We start from the raw sequence: 21,818 nt of genomic DNA, 5'->3' as shown, positions 1-21,818 counted from the left end.
TTGTTCAGAAACCAGATGGCAGTTATAAGAGTCGAGGGGCATGAAAGGGAAGCAGTGGTTGGGAAAGGAGTGAGACAGGGTTGTAGCCTCTCCCCGATGTTATTCAATCTGTATATTGAGCAAGCAGTAAAGGAAACAAAAGAAAAATTCGGAGTAGGTATTAAAATTCATGGAGAAGAAGTAAAAACTTTGAGGTTCACCGATGACATTGTAATTCTGTCAGAGACAGCAAAGGACTTGGAAGAGCAGTTGAACGGAATGGACAGTGTCTTGAAAGGAGGATATAAGATGAACATCAACAAAAGCAAAACGAGGATAATGGAATGTAGTCAAATTAAATCGGGTGATGCTGAGGGGATTAGATTAGGAAATGAGACAGTTAAAGTAGTAAAGGAGTTTTGCTATTTAGGGAGTAAAATAACTGATGACGGTCGAAGTAGAGAGGATATAAAATGTAGACTGGCAATGGCAAGGAAATCGTTTCTGAAGAAGAAAAATTTGTTAACATCGAGTATAGATTTAAGTGTCAGGAAGTCGTTTCTGAAAGTATTTGTATGGAGTGTAGCCATCTATGGAAGTGAAACATGGACGATAACCAGTTTGGACAAGAAGAGAATAGAAGCTTTCGAAATGTGGTGCTACAGAAGAATGCTGAAGATAAGGTGGGTAGATCACGTAACTAATGAGGAGGTATTGAATAGGATTGGGGAGAAGAGAAGTTTGTGGCACAACTTGAGTAGAAGAAGGGATCGGTTGGTAGGACATGTTTTGAGGCATCAAGGGATCACAAATTTAGCATTGGAGGGCAGCGTGGAGGGTAAAAATCGTAGAGGGAGACCAAGAGATGAATACACTAAGCAGATTCAGAAGGATGTAGGCTGCAGTAGGTACTGGGAGATGAAGAAGCTTGCACAGGATAGAGTAGCATGGAGAGCTGCATCAAACCAGTCTCAGGACTGAAGACCACAACAACAACAACATTATTCCTGTCAGTATCTGTCAGCCCTAGTGAGATAATGTTTTTAAATAGCCTGTTTCTCGATGCTTTGATACAACAGCCTTCTGTTAATATTTTCGTATCTATATATCTTCTGCATCTAAAATTCAGTGTAAATTGGGTTGCATATTATGGTCTTTGGCGACGTCTGCAGAGTTTCGCTGTTGTTGCTCCTTTACGTGTTTCTAACGCGCACGAGAGCGCATTACTTAAGATGCATCCAGTTCTTCACCAAGTTTTCCGTAGTCCACGTACCACGTATTTAGCTATTATGTGCTCAGGAACTTATTCCTTAATTTTATGTCAAAGACTGATAGTAATAGAACTCTTTTACTGTAAAATATTTTCCTTTTTTCTTTCCCAAATAACTGTTAGTATGTAATTTGCTTTGGCCAATCTATGTATTATTCTTCTTACATAGCAGATTTCTGTCATTTATTTGGCTACTGTGTTTGCACCACTTTTGTCTTTTATCCATATTATTTGCTAAAAGATCTGTTCAGCAATTCATCTTCGTAACCTTCCCCCAGAAGGGCTATGTCATCTGCCAACCGTAACATCTGCATCAGTTCTCCTTAGCAGTAGGCCAGTGAATGGTTCACGTCGATGATTTATCACCCTCAACCATCTGTCATTTTCAAAGTCATTCCCCCTTCTCACTGTCTTCGAGATCGATTATGTTATGGAAGGATGACGGGTTGTTCTCCTATTGGCTGATGTACTGGGCCAATCATTTAAGACCTATCACTTTCAGCCTGTCGCCTAGAGTCTAGACCACTTTGGCTGTTATTGGTATAAGTTATTATTCAATTACAATGATTTAAGACCGAAATTTATTACCCAGGTAGTCAAATTAATGATCCAAAAATGATCAAATGGCACCAAGATTCCGAATTTGTAGAATGTTGTATCACATCCCTTTTTTAAAAATGTAGAACGTTTCTGACATCTGTATAGCAGCATTATGTCAAAAAACGCACTGATTGCATCACCAACGATATTCTAATTATAAACTGACGTGAAATTCAATTAAGTACAGTAAGACAGCTTGGCCTATTTATTTAGGAAAGTTTTCATTTCTTGCTTATTTATTTAGGAAAGTTTCCATTTCTAGAAAAGGACTCGGAAGGATTGTACTTGCATTTTTATTGAGGATCATTCTATACTTAAAGAAACAAATTGGTCTGGAGAAAAAAGCGTTTATTTTTACAAAACAATACTTTTTCTACTTGACAACATAATCCCCTTGAATATTTATGCACTTGTTCCAACAGACTACAAGCTTTTTTATTCCGGTTGCAAAGAGCTCTTTGTCTCGATGTTTGAACCAATTTCCCACGAATTTTTTCACGTCCTCGTTGTCCTGGAACCTTTTCCCACGTAATGCCTCCTTCAATGCACCACACAAATGGAAATCACTAGGTGCTAAATCAGGACGGTAATGGGGATGAGGCAGTACTTCACAGCCCATTTTGTTGATGGTTTCACGGGTTAGTTGAGCAATATGAGGACGTGCGTTGTCTAGCTGGAGAATCACAACTCTCCTCTGAGATCCACGACGTCTCTCTCTCATGGCTAGCTTCACCTTGATTAAAAGGAAATCCGAGTATTATTGGCTGTTCATTGTACGCTGCTGTTCGAGATGATCACAAAAAACTGGACCCTTAGCATCCCAAAACACCGTCAACATGACTTTTCCTGCTGATGCTTGAGTTTTGAATTTTTCTTGACAGGTGAATTGGTGTGCTTCCTCTCCACGCTTTGTCTTTTTCATTCTGACTGATAATAGTGAACCAAGACAAAATTTTGTTAAGGAAGTGCTCACCTTCCCTTTCATAACGTTCCTTTAACTGTGTGGCGCACTCTCAACCTTGTTTCCTTGTGTAGCCGCGTCAACTGCTTTGGGACTCATCCTGCACATGTTCTGCAGTACTTCAGCTTGCTACAGATAATGTTATGAACTGTACCAGTACCAACTTGAACCTTATCAACTATCATTTACACAGTCACACGGCGGTCGGCATGAATAACGTCATCAATTCGACTTTCAAGTGAGTGAGTTGAAATTGCAACTGGTCGGCTAGAACGGTGTTCGCCAGTCACTGAGTCGCGACCATTTTTGAAATGCTCTACCCACCTGTAAAAATTTGCAGGATTCATAAAACCTTCACCATAAACCTCAGACATTCTGCAGTATATATTCACTGGTTTCCCGCCTTCACCGAGTAAGAAGCGAATAACAGAACGTTGTTCAACTAATGTGGACGTTTCAAGCGCACTCTCCATCTTGAAATTTATTTCTGAGGTGATATTTTTTAAGTAGAAGACGACGAAAAAAATGGAATCGAAAAAACTTTTTAATACTCCTTACTGTCAGAAACAGAACTGATGCCTAAATTAGTCACTTTAGCGTAATGATACATCAGCTGATCAGGGCTCATGCCAGTGATGCCAACGTAAAGTCACAAAAGTACCACACTTGCCCTACTAACTGTTTTTTCCGCAGACCAATTTGACTCTTTAATTACTCGTATTGATTGACCCTCGTACACATATAGACTGAAGCGATAAATGAAAAGTGTTTCTTTTTAAGTAAGCTTAGCATAATATTCTCTCTCTCTTGCTGTCACATTACTGTTCCTGCGTAGAAGAAAAGGCAGTTTTCGCAATGGCAGTTTCCGCTTGACGACCTGTCTCGCAGAAATGAACTTGGAGAATTCACTACACAGATAATTCTCAATGGAGAAATAACACAGCTAACCGGTTGCAGATAATTGTTTAATACAGTTACCTAGGTTTCGACACCTCCAAGGACGTGTTCATCGGAATGAATATATAAAATCCCTATAAAATTATACATAGAAAAATAAATTTGACAGAAATATTGACCATGTTGAAAACTTTCATAACATAGAAAGGTTACTTACGTAAAGTTACATTGCGATAAGGCAATAGTCAATGTTTAGAGCAACATGCTCAAGTCAAAAGTTAAAAACGCTCCAGTCTTCTGTACGTACAACTTGCAAGAAACAACACAGACAAGCGGCCAAGTGACTTACATTGCTGCTACGACAACAAGACACAAGTTGCGCCGCCTATCGGGCGCGGACAGTGACATATGCCCATTTGAGACATTATAACGGAAGTAATCGAATTAAACAACAGTTAATTATAAAAAATTCAAAGGATGAGAGCTTAACGTATTTTTTGAAAATAGAACGTAGTCAAGTAAATGAATAAATAGGGGCCATCTATTAGGCTTTACTGAAATACCCATTACGTAAAATAAAGAGTATTGCAGAACATTTACACAAACAGCTACATAGTCCAAAATATCTGCTTAAAGAGAACTTTAGATGTACACATCTATATGAGGTTTGAAGAAATAGATGTTTTGGAACTAGAGGCAGGAAAACATAACAAAAAATAAAGGAATCAAAAATCCGCGAGTACGGATTAAAGCCATTGAAAAAGTTTTTGTTACATAATTGTAGTTGTTCCTTGAGATGAGGCCATAGTTCGTAGCAATATTCTTGAAAATCTCCAGCTCTTCGAGTATGTCGAGCCTGTGACCTTTCTTGTCCCTATTTAAGTCGAAATTTCTCCAACACTTTTCGGTTTGTGACCGGAAATTAAAAGATGGTGAGCAAAAGTGGAATTATGTACATTGGTTCCTCTTTTCTCCAATAAATGTTTCTTATATCTGACACTAAAAGATCTTCCAGTTTGTCCCACATAATAAGCAGGACACGCATCACAAGCGATTTTATAAACTCGTGAAATATGTATAGGAGCAACTGTGGACTTGAGATTGTGAATAAGGTTTTTCTCCAAGTTATTGTTAGTAGAGAAGGCAACTTCGCATTCATATTTTTTAACCATAAGACGATGAATTCTATAACAAATAGGGCTTGAAAAGGGACTCAATAAACTTTTTTATACTCGTGACTGCCAGAAACAGCACTGATGCCTAAAGTAGTCTCTTTACTGTCAGTTTTAACTTTGAAGATGTTTTCAACTGACAAGGGATTATAACCGTTACTAACTGCAATAGTTTTTATTAAATTCATGTCATCATTAATCTCGTCTGGTGACAAAGGTTCAGAAACTGCAAGATCATATACTTTGGTAACCGGGAAAGTACTTAGCATTTGTTTGGAATTTTTAATGCTCTTCACGAAAAAAATCAGCTTCCCTTGTGAATTAGAAAATAATGATCGTCGGCTAAAGTACTTGGACCATAGTACTGCCATAGACAACTACAGACTTTCCTTCGGTACTTTGCAAGAAGCCACTAAAACAGATTAGACAGTGCCCCTCAATTCAGTACTTCCTGGTTCCCATGAAAAACTATTTTTCCATTCGGCCGTTCATCATGTAATTTATGTACCTTCGTCACCAGATGATGAGATGAATTTAATTACACCTATAATTACTTACGGTCCCTCTTTAGTTGAAAACGTCTTCAAAGTTAAAAATGACGCTAAAGTGACTAATTTAGGCATCAGTTCTGTTTCTGACAGTAAGGAGTATTAAAAAGTTTTTTCGATTCCATTTTTAGGCCTTATTTCTTATACAATTCGTCGTCTTCTACTTAAAAAATATGGATGCAAAGTTGCCTTCTCTACTAACAATAACTTGCAAAAATCTTATCCACAGTCTCAAGTCCACAGTTGCTCCTTTACACAGTTCACGAGTTTATCAAGTCACTTGTGATACGTGTCCTGCTTATTACATATGACAAAATGGAAGATCTTTCAGTGTCAGGTATAAAGAACACTTATTGCGAAAATGAGGCACTTAAGTAAATAATTCAACTTCTCCTCATCATCTGTTAATTTCCGATCAGAAACCGAAAATTGTTGAAGAAATTTTCATTTTACATAGGGAAAAGAAAGGTCACAGGCTGGACGTGATATTTTCAATAATATTTCTTAGAACGATGGCCTTTTCCTCAACGAACGTTACAATTACGTAACAAAATTTTTTTCCATGGCTTTAATCCACTACTCGCGGATTTTTGATTCCTTTATTTTTTACTATGTTTTCCTGCCTCTAGATCAGAAACATCTTTTTCTTCAGATGTCGTATAAGTGTGTACTACTAAAGTAGTACAGCATACAGCGGTGCAATTGTAATTTGTAATGGGTGCAGTAATTTACTACATAATCCTGAAGTGTTCGAACCAACATTTTACTGCCAGTACAGAAGTTTTATAGAATTTTTTGCTGTAACACAGCATTGTATGGAGAAAAATATGGCATTCCGTTTGCCTGTCTGTAACCGAGAATACGATCATAAATTCTAATTATGTTATGCAAATCGATTTTGACATCAAAATCGTTGTTTTCGGTACAAAGTCATTGAAGTAGAGTCCAACCTGATGAGTAAGATCTTTTTAAAACATTTTTCTGACATCTTAATAGTTTACCGTTACCAAATTCTGTCCTATACTTTTACAGAATATGGAGGAAATTCCTAGTGCCACACATTTATAAAGATAGTAATATGTTGTTTGGAATGGTTTAAGTCTGTTTGACATATTGGTTCTCTTAAGACATATAGAGTAACATTGGTTGTGGGAACCAATCCTAATTTGGTAATATCTACATTTCATGGTATCGTGGACTCTAATGTCCAGGACTGCAAAAAGTATATGTTTCTCCAGCTTTAACATGACACTTCTTTGTTTGAGTCTTTGTTAACAATCAATGTAGTGTAAATTAAAACTGCATGGTGACAGAACATACGAGGGCTACGTTTTATTTGTAACAGTTAGCTACACCCTCCAGCTACTTCCCTATATACTCAGCGCTCCGAGTTAGCCAATTGTCGTACATTTGTACGAACTTTCCAATACCCTCGTCGTAGAAGGCAGTGGTTGAATTTCCAAAAATACTGAAACACCTATTTTTTAAATATCTGATTGAGAAACCGAATACCAATTTTCGTAGATCAAAACTGCCTTAATAGCGACATGTTTTCAAAGATCTTTCATCCCCTACTTCACCCACTTAGAAGTGGAATTTCGAGTAATCCCTTCTTAAACGATGCCTGTAGTGTAAGATCCACACTCTCTCCAAATTTCAGGTGTCTGTTCTTAGCGGTTTGGGCTGGGCGATGAAGAGTCAGTGAATCAGACTGGCCCTCTTTCACCCCCTTGAGGGTTTAATTCCAAAAAACAGTGAAACATGTATTTTTTTCAGTTCTAACGGACAAGCCAAATTCAGTATTTGATAGATTTAGCTTTAAAAATGCTTTGATAAAGAAATATTTCATGAAACTTTCGTCCCCTATTCACCACCCCCTTAGGAACTGAATTTCCAAAACCAATGAAACATGTATTTTTTTTAAATTTATAACCGAGAAGTCAAATACCAGTTTTCATAGATGTAGCCTTGAAAACACTTCATTTAATAATTATTTATTTAAAAAATGTTTCACTCAATATTTCGCACCCAAAGGGGTTAAATTTCCAAAAATGCTGAAGCACTTATTTATTTCTGGCCAGAAGCCTAATACCAGTTTCGGTATATCTAGCTTCAAAACTATCTTAAGAGCGACATATTTTCAAAAATACTTTCATTCCCTATTTCACCCCCTTAGGAGCGGAATTTCGAAAAATCCCTCCTTAAACGAAGCATACAGTATAAGATCAACATATAAGATCAACACCCTCTACAAATTTCCAGTTTCTATCCTTAGTGGTTTGGACTAGGCCATGATGAGTCAGTGACTGGGTGAGTCAGTCAGGACACTGCTTTTTATATATAATCAGCATACGAGAAAGTAAAAAATGGGCGTCACCCTTGTTAGGTGGTCATAGAGTGAGATTTTGATAAGAGTCAGTAAACGTACAGCTGTTTTAAGAAAGGTGAAGTCAGTTCACTCACATACGACGTACTAACATTGTAGTTCAGTATACCCTCACCATAATCTATGTGTTTAAGCGTGTAAAAGTGGTACTTGGACAGCTAGCATTGCATTGACAGAGGTTTTTTTTCTGGATATAAGTTTTAGGAAGCAGAACAAACACTTTGTAAATTCTCTGGCTGAGTAGGGGAATGGAAATTATGTTGAATTCTACGGAAACGAAGCAGCACCTTGCGGGGTAACGAATAACAGTAGAAATATTCCTGTACAAAATCTTTCTAAATTACTGCATATACATTTACACACAGAATATAGAAAAAAGACAGATATGGATGAGGAATATAGGATATATGCATTTACTGTAAATACTAATAAAAATGGTCACAAGTTGGTAAATTTGCCGTAGAATGATGAATTCGCGGGTGTTTAGAACAGCAGGACATATACGAAAGAACTGTTTATAACCTTCCATTCCCGTTTCTATCTTCTTGATAAAGGAATGGTTATACACACATCAAAAAAAGTTTTGCATCACTCCGGTTCCCAGAACTCCTGAAGATAGACGTTGGCTGTGGATATTGTATCACAAACACAGTCCCATTGACTGTTCAGAGATGTCACTAAACTGGTCCTACGATGTAAACAACCACGCATGAGCAGCGCCTATTAGACGTAGGGAATCCGACAGCCGATCAGTTACAGTCATTCCACCACGAAGGAGGTACACGGCTCGTGTTGTCTGTAGTTCAACCATGCCTAGACGGTCAATGCCGCGGTTTGACCGAGTCCGCGTTGTTACTATGTGCCAGGAATGGCTCTCAACAAGGGAAGCGTCCAGGCGTCTCGGAGTGAACCAAAGCGATGTTGTTCTGACATGTAAGTGATACAGAGAGACAGGAACTGTCGAACATGCCTCGCTCAGGCCGCCCAAGGGCTACTACTGCAGTGGATGACCACTACCTACGGATGATGGCTCGGAGGAACCCTGACAGCAACGCCACCATGTAGAATAATGCTTTTCGTGCAGACAAAGGACGTCGTGCTACGACACCAACTGTGCACAATAGGCTGCATGATGCGAAACTTCACTCCCCACGTCCATGGCGAGGCCCATCTTTGCAACCACGACACCATCAAGCGCGGTACAGATGGGCCCAACAACATGCCCAATGGACTGCTCAGGATTGGCATCACGTTCTCTTCACCGATGAGTATCGCACATGCCTTCAATCAGACAATCGCCGGAGACGTGTTTGGAGACAACCCAGTCAGGCTGAACGCCTTAGACAAACTGTCCACCGAGTGCAGCAAGGTGGAGGTTCCCTGCTGTTTTGGGGTGGCGTTATGTGGGGCCGACGAACGTCGCTGGTGGTCATGGAAGGCGCCGTAACGGCTGTACGATAGGTACATGCTATCCTCCGACCGATAGTGCAACCATATCGACTGCATATTGGCGAGGCATTCGTCTTCATGGACGACAATTCGCGCTCCCATCGTGCACATCTTGTGAATGACTTCCTTCCGGATAACGACATCGCTCGACTAGAATGGCCAGCATGTTCCTCAGACGTTAATCCTATCGACGTGCATGGGATAGATTGAAAAGGGCTGTTTATGGACAACGTGACCCACCAATCACTCTGAGGAATCTTCGCCCAATCGCCGTTGAGGAGTGGGACAATCTGGACCAACAGTGCCTTGATGAACTTGTGGATAGTATGCCTCGACGAATACAAGCATGCGTCAATCCAAGAGGACGTGCTACTGGGTATTGGAGGTACCGGTGTGTACAGCAATCTGGACCACCACCCCTGAAGGTCTCGCTGTGTGGTGGTACAACATGCAATGTGTGGCTTTCATGAACAATAAAAATGGCGGAAATGATATTTATGTTACTCTCTATTCCAATATTATGTACAGGTTCCGGAACTCTCGGAACTGAGGTGATGCAAAACGTTTTTTGATGTGTGTATTATATCAACAGTTGGTGGACTGGACATCGTTCATCTCGTTATTCCACAGGTCTTATGAAAAAGGCATTATAAGTTGTTGTTAATCCCACAAATACTGTTATCTCATAGGTTTTAAGAAAGAGGCAATGCAGGGAACAGACTTAACCTGGTCACTATTAAGGATTTTATCATTTTAATGCAGTTAATGTGGAAAACCGGAAATGGAAGAGATCTAGATCAAAAAGCAAGAAATGAGATATTTGGGGAAAACAGCTGCTATGAAGGAAAACTGTTAACTGTACTCGAAAAAGAGCAGATCTTCACCATCATGAAAGTAAGGTTTAAAAATTGCTGTATACACAGCACAAGAAAAAAATCTGGATACGAATGGGTAATACGATATATCTGCACTTGCTTTTGTGTTGTCTCATTGTCACTGTAGGCTTGTACAATGGGAAGCAAGGAGAGGATGTTGGTTGGTGGCCGGTATCCTCTTTCTATAATGCAAACGGCACACATGTATTAGCAGAGTTCTTTATTCATAAGAACAAGAAATTACTTTAGGTAGGGTCGTATCCAGGTGTTGTGGTAAAGCTCTTCCGTAATAGTCCATGTTAGTCTCACTGCTGGTGAAGTACAAAGTCCACTGAATACACTACTCTGGTCGCTAGGCACTGACTGAGCTACAGGCTGAGCTAACTGTGACTGTGACTCCAACTGGGCTGCGACTGAAGACTCGACTCGTTGACTCACTGGATGATTGACTGGGCCCCCAGGTCTGTGGCGGCGACCTAAATACTGACGGTCGAGAGGCCGTCGGCGGCGCGTTGTTTGCGAGTCTGTCGTTGGCCTCTCTCCTGATAGACCCATTGCTTGCGCGCACTATCGATTTCTCGCAGCCTCTTTGCCGCCTGGTGTGCTGGCGGCAACTTATGCCAGCACACTTAAAGTAACTATTAATGGTGAGTGATCACGCATTGGTGTATGTGCCAAAAATTATGGGTTAAAGGGTGCTTACTACCTTAGGGGATATGCGAAAAAACTCTGTTGATAAACCTCCATTGTCAGTTTTATCTGTTTAAAAAATGCATGAAATAAAAAGCAAAATTAAAAGACCAGGTGATGCAAGTGATGATTGAAGGGATCACGTTGTTAAAAAGTTTACAGATACCAGTGACTGTATTCTGGACCCTATTTCGATAGTACAAGAGGTGGGACTCTTCATGCACATTGATCAGCAGTCCTGAAGACGGTGTAGTGCAATGCCAAAACTGCTAGAATAAATAAAATAAGATTGGAAATATAGGCAGCAGAAGGCGTTTTTGATTTGACATTTTTAGTCTTCCACAGGGTTAACAACATTATTTTATTCCCTGCATAGTACACTTATTAAAACTTTTTGACTTGTACCACACAGTTCCATATCATCTGGTAAAAAATGCTTTGTGATGTGGGAGTAGCACGCCAAAGGCAACTAAAATATTCGATTCCGTTACTATATGAGAAGTCTGTAACACAACTGTTATATAGCTTGTTGCCTAGACCTATAAATCAGAATGCTTCACAATTGGCCGAGCGGTTCTAGGCGCTTCAATCTGGAACCGCGCGACCGCTACGGTCGCAGGTTCGAATCCTGCCTCGGGCATGGCTATGTGTGATGTCCTTAGGTTAGTTAGGTTTAAGTAGTTCTAAGTTCTAGGGGACTGATGACCTGAGATGTTAAGTCTCATAGTGCTCAGAGCTAAGCTGCACAATTCCCACTTTACTAATATTGCTCTGATATATAGATACATTTACAAAAAAAAAAAAAAACAGTACACGTGGACGTAATATTATAATGCATAGATGTGAAACCAGCCCCGGTATTCCATATGTCGATGACCGACAACTCTCAGGCTGATCTGTGTACCAGGCAAATGGTCATAAATCCCTCAACATGTCACCTAGAGGCCCTAAATTACAATTCGTTAACTAGCGACATCTCGTTCCATGCCCTTGGAGAAAACATATGACAGCCATCACAGTAACAAATTTGAAGATTAATTAGTCGCTTCCTAATTACCAGTGTATGCCTCCATAACTGCATATTTAGTTTATCACAGCAGTTGTTTAAATAACAGCATTGGGATGGCTGTTACTGCCTAATTGTACAGAGTTTGAGATCGCTTCCCTAACCTCGGTAGTAGTAGAGCTCTTAGTTGTAACTGTGTACATTACCAGATGAAGAGAATTACGAGTTTTAGTATATAGCGTAGCCATCATAAAAAATTTCTGTATTACACAGCTAAATCTTTCTATGTGAGCTCTGATTTCTGTAAAAGCATCTACGAAAATGTGCTGCCATGTCGTGCGAGTATGTTAAATGAAATACACGCTGTCTCACTGTACACGTCTAGATATCAGCCACGTGATTCTAGCTGGCCACCTCTGTATGGCATCTGTCACTGGGAAACTGTTTCATATAGCATGGTCTCACCGGGCTGGGAGTGTCTCACGAGAGGGTGACGAGAGACATGGGCAGAGGCACTGTCGGCATTCCTTCCCCCTGGCCCCTACATGTGTAGCGCTGCTTCCAGCAAGTGGTGCACGGCGGCTCTTGCAGCATGCAGTGCCTCGCATGGCCAGCGGTTACGGCGGCGGGAGTAGGCCTACAGCGCTGGCTGAGTTGCTGCAGTGTAGCTCAGGATGAGATTATTAAACTACTGATGACCAATTGCCGAAAAATTAAGAAGATCCCAGAGCTTGAAGCGCTCCTAAAAAGCAATGGAGTCACGTAATATTAGAACAGAAAAGTACATAAAACAATTACTTGACAGCAGTGAGATCCTTCTAGTAACTCTGAGCGTACATTGAAAGGTCTGCCTAGTGAGAAATGGAGATGATGTATTTATTGCAGCAGACAAAAACTCAGAATCACCTACGTAGTAATGGAAGCTGAATGCGACATTGTTTGTTCCAATAGCGTGATCACGAGAGGGTATAAACTTATAACTTGTTTCTTCTATCGACCACCAGACTTAAAATGTCACCCTTAAATGTGTGAGAGGGGGAAAGCATTTTAATTACCACTGACGCTGAGTGAGAATAAAATATACTGTTTTTTGTAGTTTATATCTATAATTGGACAGTAGTAATAGTGAATTCTCAATCATACCATCGGAGCAACTTAATAGTTTGGGCCTCTACCATTCACAAGTACGATGACGAGTGAAAACTAGAAAATTTCAGTCACAATTAATAAAGGTTCACATAGTAACTTAGCTGCTCCATATGATGAAATACTCAACTTTGATATCCTTGGGGGTTGTTGATTCAGAAAGTCCCAGCATTCGACGTTGCTGAAGTACTAATTTTTAAATGAAACACAAAGTATATCACTTTTCCTGTTTCGTATTATGACCTTTTTCGATGTACATTGAGGATATATACATTTCTTGTGCGGCAGCCTCCGAAGGAGTCTCACACATACAGTTTCCGAAAGGCAATAATGCAGGCTCTCTGACTCTTTCACTGCCTCTGACTGTCTCTCTTTTATATATCTCTTCCTTACTGACTGTCTTATTGACTTCCTACTGCCCCATTGCTCATGTGCCATTCCTTTTTATATAAAACTAAACAACTGAATACATTGACATCTCGTTGAATCGGGTGTACTGCCTGTGGTCTGCGTTTTTCTAACACAATATTTCGACTTAGTACCTCGGCGTCTTCATCAGGTGCTTCCACAGGAAGACGCCGAGGTACGAAGTCGAAATATTGTGTTAGAAAAACGCAGACCACCGGCAGTACACCCGATTCAACGAGATGTCACAAATCGCCGGGAAAGTCTAAGAAATTAAATTGAATAAATTGTTAACTGTAACATTTACAAAATAACAGTTAATAGTCATTAGACGATTTTCGTTACTTACATAAAAAAAATGGCCCACATATTGCCCTACATGTTCTGATATTCAATTTGGAAAAGTTTACTTAATTTCATACACAATTTCAATGAGTTTTAAAGTACAACACCTTAAATTACATTTTAGTTAACTATAAACAAATCATTTTGAATTAAATATTGTTATGGTTATTTTGGATAGCTCTCAGGTAGAGATATCATATTTAATAATCGTAATGAATAAACATCATAGCTTTTCAGAAACACGGGAGAAGCAAATTTTCAAAAATTATGTGATGCAACGTGGCTGCACAGTTCATATCACGAAACTTCAAAATTGGATTATTAACAAACGGCTTACCCCTCTTAGTTGCGAATTTAAATTGGTTAATATATTAATGCGAAATTTAATCTGAGCTAGTAAACTCATCTATACAGTTTTTTAAAGGGCAGTGTACTACTTGAACTGGATGTAGATATAACAGTATTAAGTCCAGAAAGTTAAAAATTCTAGATAAATTGACCTCTTCAGAGAGTGTTGACATCAGGAAGGAATTTCAGATAGGGATGTGAAGGTGGTCCCATTTCAGATTCAGCCCTTGATGCAAATAAAAATTTTGATGAAATTCTCTGTCCACGAGTGCATATCTACAAGTACACTGTCATCACTGGAGAAGACTTTCATTCTTAAACAATCTATTGAAACATAAAAAATTTTCGTAAGCGGTGAGAATGATAAAACATCTTGCAAAACAATGCTAAGTTAATTCTCTGAAAACTGCTTAGAACAGATACTTTTGAAGCCACTCGTAACGGAAATATATCCAATGGCAACAAATACACCTGATCTTAATGAGGATGTTCGCACTGACTGTGGCCGTGAGGCAGTTCTAACAATGATTACCAAAGTATAAAGAGCGACTAAGATGTGAAGAAAAATTAACATGTTCAGTAAGCCATGTGAAGAGGCAATAGTGTCGTATCTCAAGAAAAACAAAAAAAAAATTGTACACTCAGCATGTTTCCTGGCAGCAGCATTGATATGTTTCACTATAGAGTGATACTGGGCCCGACCTCGAAATTACGGTTGTTGTGAGAGGCTGATATGTAACATAACCTGAGATCTAGGTTAGGTTCGATGGCGATTATTCGGATGAGAGTTGGTGAAGCCAACAAATGTGAATGCCAAAGTTTTTTATAACAGATCGACCAATAATGTAGTCTAACATTTACGTCTGCGCTATATTTAAACACAATGCACTTTTCACCATAAAAACTAAAAGTGCAAAGCAAACTCAAAAAATGCTTATTAGATAATGGACAAGGATCCAATGAGTGTTATATTACCACGTACACGAACTATGAGGTCCACTAAGTAATTTTTACCAAATGTTTAAAAGTACGGTATCACAAGATGAATACTTTTTTTAACGCTACAATACAGGGGTAAAGTTTTGTGTGTACCTTCAAGTATTGTACTAAACTTCTCATGATGTCAACTTGTAATTGAGAAGTTCACATTCTTTTCGCTTGAATATCAATACCCAAGTCTTTCTCAATAAATACATGGCAGAAAATTTATGGGTATTCGGGTAGCTTTAACAACGGGACAACGGAATTTTCATTATTCACTCACAGTGTATTTCACATTTACTTATCATTCCCTTCAGATTGAATAACGACTTGAATTACTCACTGTTGAAACACTAAGTTTGCACACTTTACAGGTGAGAACAAATCACTTCCATTGTACTGACTTAGTTCACTGGCTAGACATACCAGTTAGCAGATATATGGGGTGCCCCAGACATGTTGCGACAAACTTAGAGGCTGTCTTGGAGAGCAAATCGAAGATAGGAACTGTGTTCAGAAACGTCATCCAACGACGCTACAAACCGTCGAAGTTACATGCGCAGGTGTCTGCCTGTAGAGCACAATTTTTTTTTAAGTTATTGTCTTTTGGGATGTGCTCATCTCATAAGTGGAACGCCAGTGATGACGATACGAATGTAAGGACGACACAGCACCCATTTCCCGAGCGAAGAAAATCTCTAACCCGGCCAGGAATTCAAATCAGGTCCATTCGCTTGGCAATACCGTTCTGACTGCGCAACAGGCAAGGCGGACAGGTCATCGGACAGCAAACATGACTTTATACGTTGACGGGCCATAGGGGCAATGTCTCGCAATGTTGTCTGTTTTTCAGCGATCGTGACTCATTGTGACGGTCGCCAGTGGAGAAGATGGGGCTAGCTGTTGCATATACAGGCCTTGTCTCCTTTGAAATGGCTCTGAGCACTATGGGACTCAACTGCTGAGGTCATTAGTCCCCTAGAACTTAGAACTACTTAAACCTAACTAACCTAAGGACATCACACACATCCATGCCCGAGGCAGGATTCGAACCTGCGACCGTAGCGGTCTCGCAGTTCCAGACTGCAGCGCCAGAACCGCGCGGCCACTTCGGCCGGCTGTCTCCTTTGAATGCAGTGCTCTGTTGCCTTGGTGAATGACGGTTTTGGACACGGGTTTCCATCTGCAGTTTATGTTCTCTTGTAAACGCAAAAACATAGATTTTAGATGCTTCTAGGTGAAAAACAAACTGCAGATGGAAACCCGTGTCTGAAACTGTCATCCACTGGGGCAACAGAGCATCGAATTCATAGGAGACGAGGCATCCTGCCAGCAGATAACTCCATCTTCTCCACCGGGTATACCGAGCGAGGTGGCGCAGTCGCTAGCACACTGGACTCGCATTCGGGAGGACGACGGTTCAATCCCGCGTCCGGCCATCCTGATTTAGGTTTTCCGTGATTTCCCTAAATCGCTCCAGGCAAATGCCGGGATGGTTCCTTTGAAAGGGCACGGCCGACTTCCTTTCCCGTCCTTCCCTTATCCGATGAGACCGATGACCTCGCTGTCTGGTCTCCTCCCCCAAAACAATCCAATCCAATCAAATGGCTCTAAGCACTATGGGACTTAACATGTGAGGTCATCAGTTCCGGCCGGCCGGAGTGGCCGTGCGGTTCTAGGCGCTACAGCCTGGAACCGAGCGACCACTACGGTCGCAGGTTCGAATCCTGCCTCGGGCATGGTTGTATGTGATGTCCTTAGGTTAGTTAGGTTTAATTAGTTCTACGTTCTAGGCGACTGATGACCTCAGAAGTTAAGTCGCATAGTGCTCAGAGCCATTTGAACCAGCCACCACCAGTCCCCTAGAACTTAGAACAACTTAAACCTAACTAACCTAAGGACATCTCACACATCCATGCCCGAGGCAGGATTCGAACCGTAGCGGTCACGCGGTTCCAGACTGAAGCGCCTAGAACCGCACGGCCTTACCGGCCGGCCCAGTCCAATCCACTGGGTATAGTGGCAAGCAGTAGCAATCACTGAATAACAAACAATATTGTTTTGGTCTGTCGGTGTACAAAGTCACATTTCTGCCGAAGGCGGGGGGGGGGGGGGGGAGGGTCTAGTGGCAGGCACAGACGCTCTGTAACGTCGTTGGATGAGGTTTCTGAACACAGATTCCTATCCTCGAATTGTTCCTCAAGACAACCTTGACAACCTCTCGAAGTCAGTCGGCAAATTTGTGGGACACACTGTTCTTGCCAGTGTTTATTAACTGTTACTTGTGGCAAATCACAGTGTACCATCTACGGTGAAAAATCGCAGAAATCGCATTTTAACTTTGGAGAATTGCGGAGGAGTACAGGGATACGAGTCGTAAATTCGTTAAATGTCGTTCTAAATTGTAACAAATCACACCTAAAAATCGCAGTTACCGAAATCTTTGGGACGGGCAGTCACAGTTTAGCCGGCAGCGAGTGAGCAGAGTGCGTTCTCGTGCCGCAGATGCCCGGCGTAGTGCCGTCGGGGAAGCGCGCGTCGGCGCCGCACCTGCTGCGCCACCTGCGCCAGATCTTCCCGGCGACGCGCCGCCTCCAGCGCGGCGGCCCCACCTACATCGGGCTCGACGTGCTGGAAGAGCTGCCGCCCCGCGAGCAGCTGCTCGTGCTGCTGCGGCGCGTGCGCCACAACTACCGCCTCTTCCTCGACGACTCCACCGTAGCCGCCATCAACACGGTGAGTACAAACAGCCTGCGCACCCGCCTGGACACCGCCACGTACTACATCCATTGTTTCATCTCCGGACCCAGTATACCGACTAGACAACCCAGTCACAGCACCCAGCAGTCTACCAACCCAGGTACCCAGCTGCGCAACTACACCTGCACCCCTCCTTCCGTGCACCCTCGTGTCTTTTCCATCCTCTCCCACCAGAACTTCAGTTGGCTACCATTACTTAACGACGACACATTTCCTTCCTGTACTACACAATAGCAAAAATCTTGGCCCCATTCTCCCGCTTGCTTCCTCTCTCAACAACTAAGAGCTTCCTAAGGTTTACAGGTGCACGCCCGTTTGGCCGTGTGGTCTAACGCACGGCTTTCCGGGCAGGAAGAAACGCCTGGTCCCCGGCACGAATCCGCCTGGCGGATTTGTGTCGGGTCCGCTGACCCGGCCAGTCTGTTGATGGTTTTTAGGCGGTTTTCCATCTGCCTCGGCGAATGCGGGCTGGTTCCCCTTATTCCGCCTGTTACACTATGTAAGCGACTGCTGCGCAAACAAGTTCTCCATGTACGCGTACACCACCATTACTCTACCACGCAAACAGGGGTTACACTCGTCTGGTGTGAGACGTTCCCTGGGGGGTCCACCGGGGGCCGAAACGCACAATAACCCTGGGCGGGGACGGAGCCTCTCCGTTGTTTCTAGGTCCCCGGTTAACAGACAATACAATACAATACAAGGTTTGCAGGTTCCAGTGTAGTATTCCTTACTTCATCTCGACCATGCATCAAAGACATCTCAGATTACTTATAATTATAGTTTAACACTATCTAAATTTTTTAAATTATAAAGTTTTTTACCAATGTATGTTTAAAGGAAGAGAATTTATCTCATGCGTTCATCACTAAAAGTTTTGCAAAAAGTGTAACAGTCTCTCTGGACAACATCTTCATCCCCTGCTTAGCGGCCTCCATCTGGCAACCTGTAAGAAGAATAAAGTAAAATAGTAAGAATAAAAAACTTCTTCGTCGTAATTTTTATCCCCTGCGAGGCAGTCCCCTTTCGGGGGACTGAAAAAAAAAACACGAAAGAAAATTGATAATAATAAACATCTTCATTCACGCTGTATCCCTGAAAGGGAGCAATCTTGTGCTGAACTGAAACAACAACAAATGAAAATAATAACAATAATAAGCTTCTTCATTCGTGTTCTTATTCCTTGCAAGGTCGTCCCCTGGAGGGAAACTGAAATAACAGTACAGAAAAACAATAATAGCAATAAATTTCTTCATTTGTATTCTCATTCCCTGCAAGGTAGCCTCCTTGTGGGGAACTGGGTAAAAGGTAATAATAATAATAATTAATAATCATAATAATAGCCATAAACTTCTTCATTCGTGTTATTATCCCATGCAAGGCAGCCCTCTTGTGGGGAACTGAAAGAAAGATAAAGAAAAAAATGACAGTAGTAAACTTCTTCTGTCATCTTTTTATCCCCTGCAGGGGAGACCCCTTATGGCGAACTGAAAGAGCAATAACGCAAAATTACAAAAATTAAGTTTTTAAATTGTGTTTTTATCCCCTGTGTGACGGCCACCCTGTGGAGAACTGAGAGAACAATAAGGAAAAATAACAACAACAATAATAATAATAAACTTCTTCATTCGTCTTTTTATCCCCTGCAATGCGACTCTCTCAAGGAAAACTGAAAGAACAATAAACATAAGTAATAATAATGTTCTTAATCCGTGTTTTGGTCCTGTGTAAGGCGGCCCCTTATGGGGAACTGAAAGAAAAATAAAGAAAGAGAATATCATTAATGAACTTCATTCGTGCGACCATAATGTGTGTACTTGCTTTGCAGTTATTAGAAGTGTTTAAAATTGGTCTTTTCAACTACTAAAATTCCTTATTTTTGTATTACCATGCTTCATTCATATTATTGCTTTAAAACGTCGATGATTCAAATCAATAAAACGAAACTTGTGTGTAATATACATGTATGAGGCAAAACATTAAGACCACCTGCTTAATACCGTTTCGGTTCACCTTTGAAATACACTAAAGTTGCGGTTCTGCATGGCATGGATTCGGCAAGTCCGTGGCTGGTGTCTGGAAGAATGTGGCACCAGATGTCTAGACAGGTAACGCAATTCCGTAAATTAAGAGCCGGTGCTTTGCGGGCACAGAGCTGGCGGCTGATAGTGCACCAAATGTAATCCATCTGGTTCGGATCACACGAATTTGTTGGCCAATACATCAGGTGAGTTTAATATCATGCTCCTCAAACCACTGCAGTCCAATTCTGGTATTGTGTCATTGACAGTAATCTTACTGGAAGAATATCAAGCATGTAGGGATGCAGTTAGCCCACAATAATGTTCACAAAGTCCACTGCTATCACGGTGCCTTCAATTACTACTAACGCTCACATAGAAGAACAGCTGAATGTTCCCCATCCGCCTTATGTCCATGGTGCAAAGCATGTTTCAAATAGCCATAGTTTGGAGGGCTGCGTATCTGGTCACGACCGTCGACCTGGTGTACCAAGAAATGTAATTCATCTGACCATGTTACATGTTTCCATTAAACCATTGCCCTATCTCGTGCCATCTGTACTTGTAACTGACGGTGTCGTTAGGCCAACATGAGAAAACGTAGGTGTCGTCTCTGTGGTATCCAATGTCCAACAATGTGTGCTGAAGAACGATCTCTGAAACACTTGTGCCTGTACAAGCACTGTACTCTGTCGTCACATCTGCCACAGATATGCCACCTGTCTTGTTTCATAAAGCAGGTACGCCTCTGTCCCCCACATTTTGTGATAAAGCATGGACTTCTAACATCCTGTCGCCTACATCTTATTTGGACATCCTTCAACTAAACTACTAAAAAATTAGTGCATCAATGTGCATAGTTCGTCCTTTATAGGCCACAGACGTTAGTCTCAGTAGTATCTTTGTCTCAGAAATTCGCTATGTATAGCCACCTGTGAAATGGAGGTAAAAATAATCCTCCATTCTCACTGAATTTAAGTAGGGTGCCCAGTGTCCCCACCAATGAACAGGACTTGTGTATGATGTTCAACCTGGCTACATTTCAAGCTTAGGAAATAAGCACATTGTCATATCAAGATAAGGAAGTTTACCACAGTGGGAACCTGCCAGCCACATTGGCATACACCAAAACGATGCCATTCAAACTCTCAACTCTTATCGTAAAAATCAACTTTTTCAGTATCTCCCTAGCAAAGATCGCCCGTGGATAAAAGCACCAGCTAAGTACTTCTACTTACAGATTATGGCTACTTACAAAGTATGCCGAATAGAATGCAGAAGACCTGCACACTGATTTTATGCAGGCAACTTGGGAGAGCTCTGTCAACACAGATTAGACGTATCTGTCTCATTACCTACAACACATCTGTATCAACATTCACACTACACAAACCATCCAAAGATGGATTGCGGAAGGTAAAATATATCACTTCCATGTTCCACTTGCAAAAGGTGCGAGGGAAAAAGACTGTCTGTGTACTTCCTACAATCCCTGATTTCTCTTACTTCGTCTCCAAGGCCTTAATGCGAGATGTATGTTGGTGGCAGCAGGATCATTCCACAGTCTATGACAAATGCCGTTTCTATAAACTTTCTCAATCACAAAAGAATCTTTTCTTCCCTCCAGGGATTCCCAGTTGACATCAAAGAAGAACTAGAGCTGTGTGCATTCTGGCCCACTCTGCACTGTTGCCAGATTTCCCTCTCCCTTATGATGTCATTGATGATCTCATGTATTGTTGCCAGATTTCCCACCTGATATAGGCCAGTTATCTGTTGTGTAAACTGGTAGGAAACTCAAAAATTGGTTGGAAATTAAAACTAGCCAAACTGTGCTACATGTTCTTCTCACCTCTCTGATGTCACTGTGGAAGCAGGGTACTTGTTCTAAGTGTAAATTGGCAGGAAACGCAAAAATCCAGTATGGGTCATTGTCCTGTGCAAAGTATAGAACCCAAGATGGCAGACCCCAAAGGAAC

This window comes from Schistocerca nitens, chromosome 9 (genome assembly GCF_023898315.1).
Source record: "Schistocerca nitens isolate TAMUIC-IGC-003100 chromosome 9, iqSchNite1.1, whole genome shotgun sequence".
In the NCBI taxonomy this organism is placed as follows: domain Eukaryota; kingdom Metazoa; phylum Arthropoda; class Insecta; order Orthoptera; family Acrididae; genus Schistocerca; species Schistocerca nitens.
The sequence above is the reverse complement of the archived record's forward strand: the minus strand, read 5'-3'. Positions refer to the sequence as shown.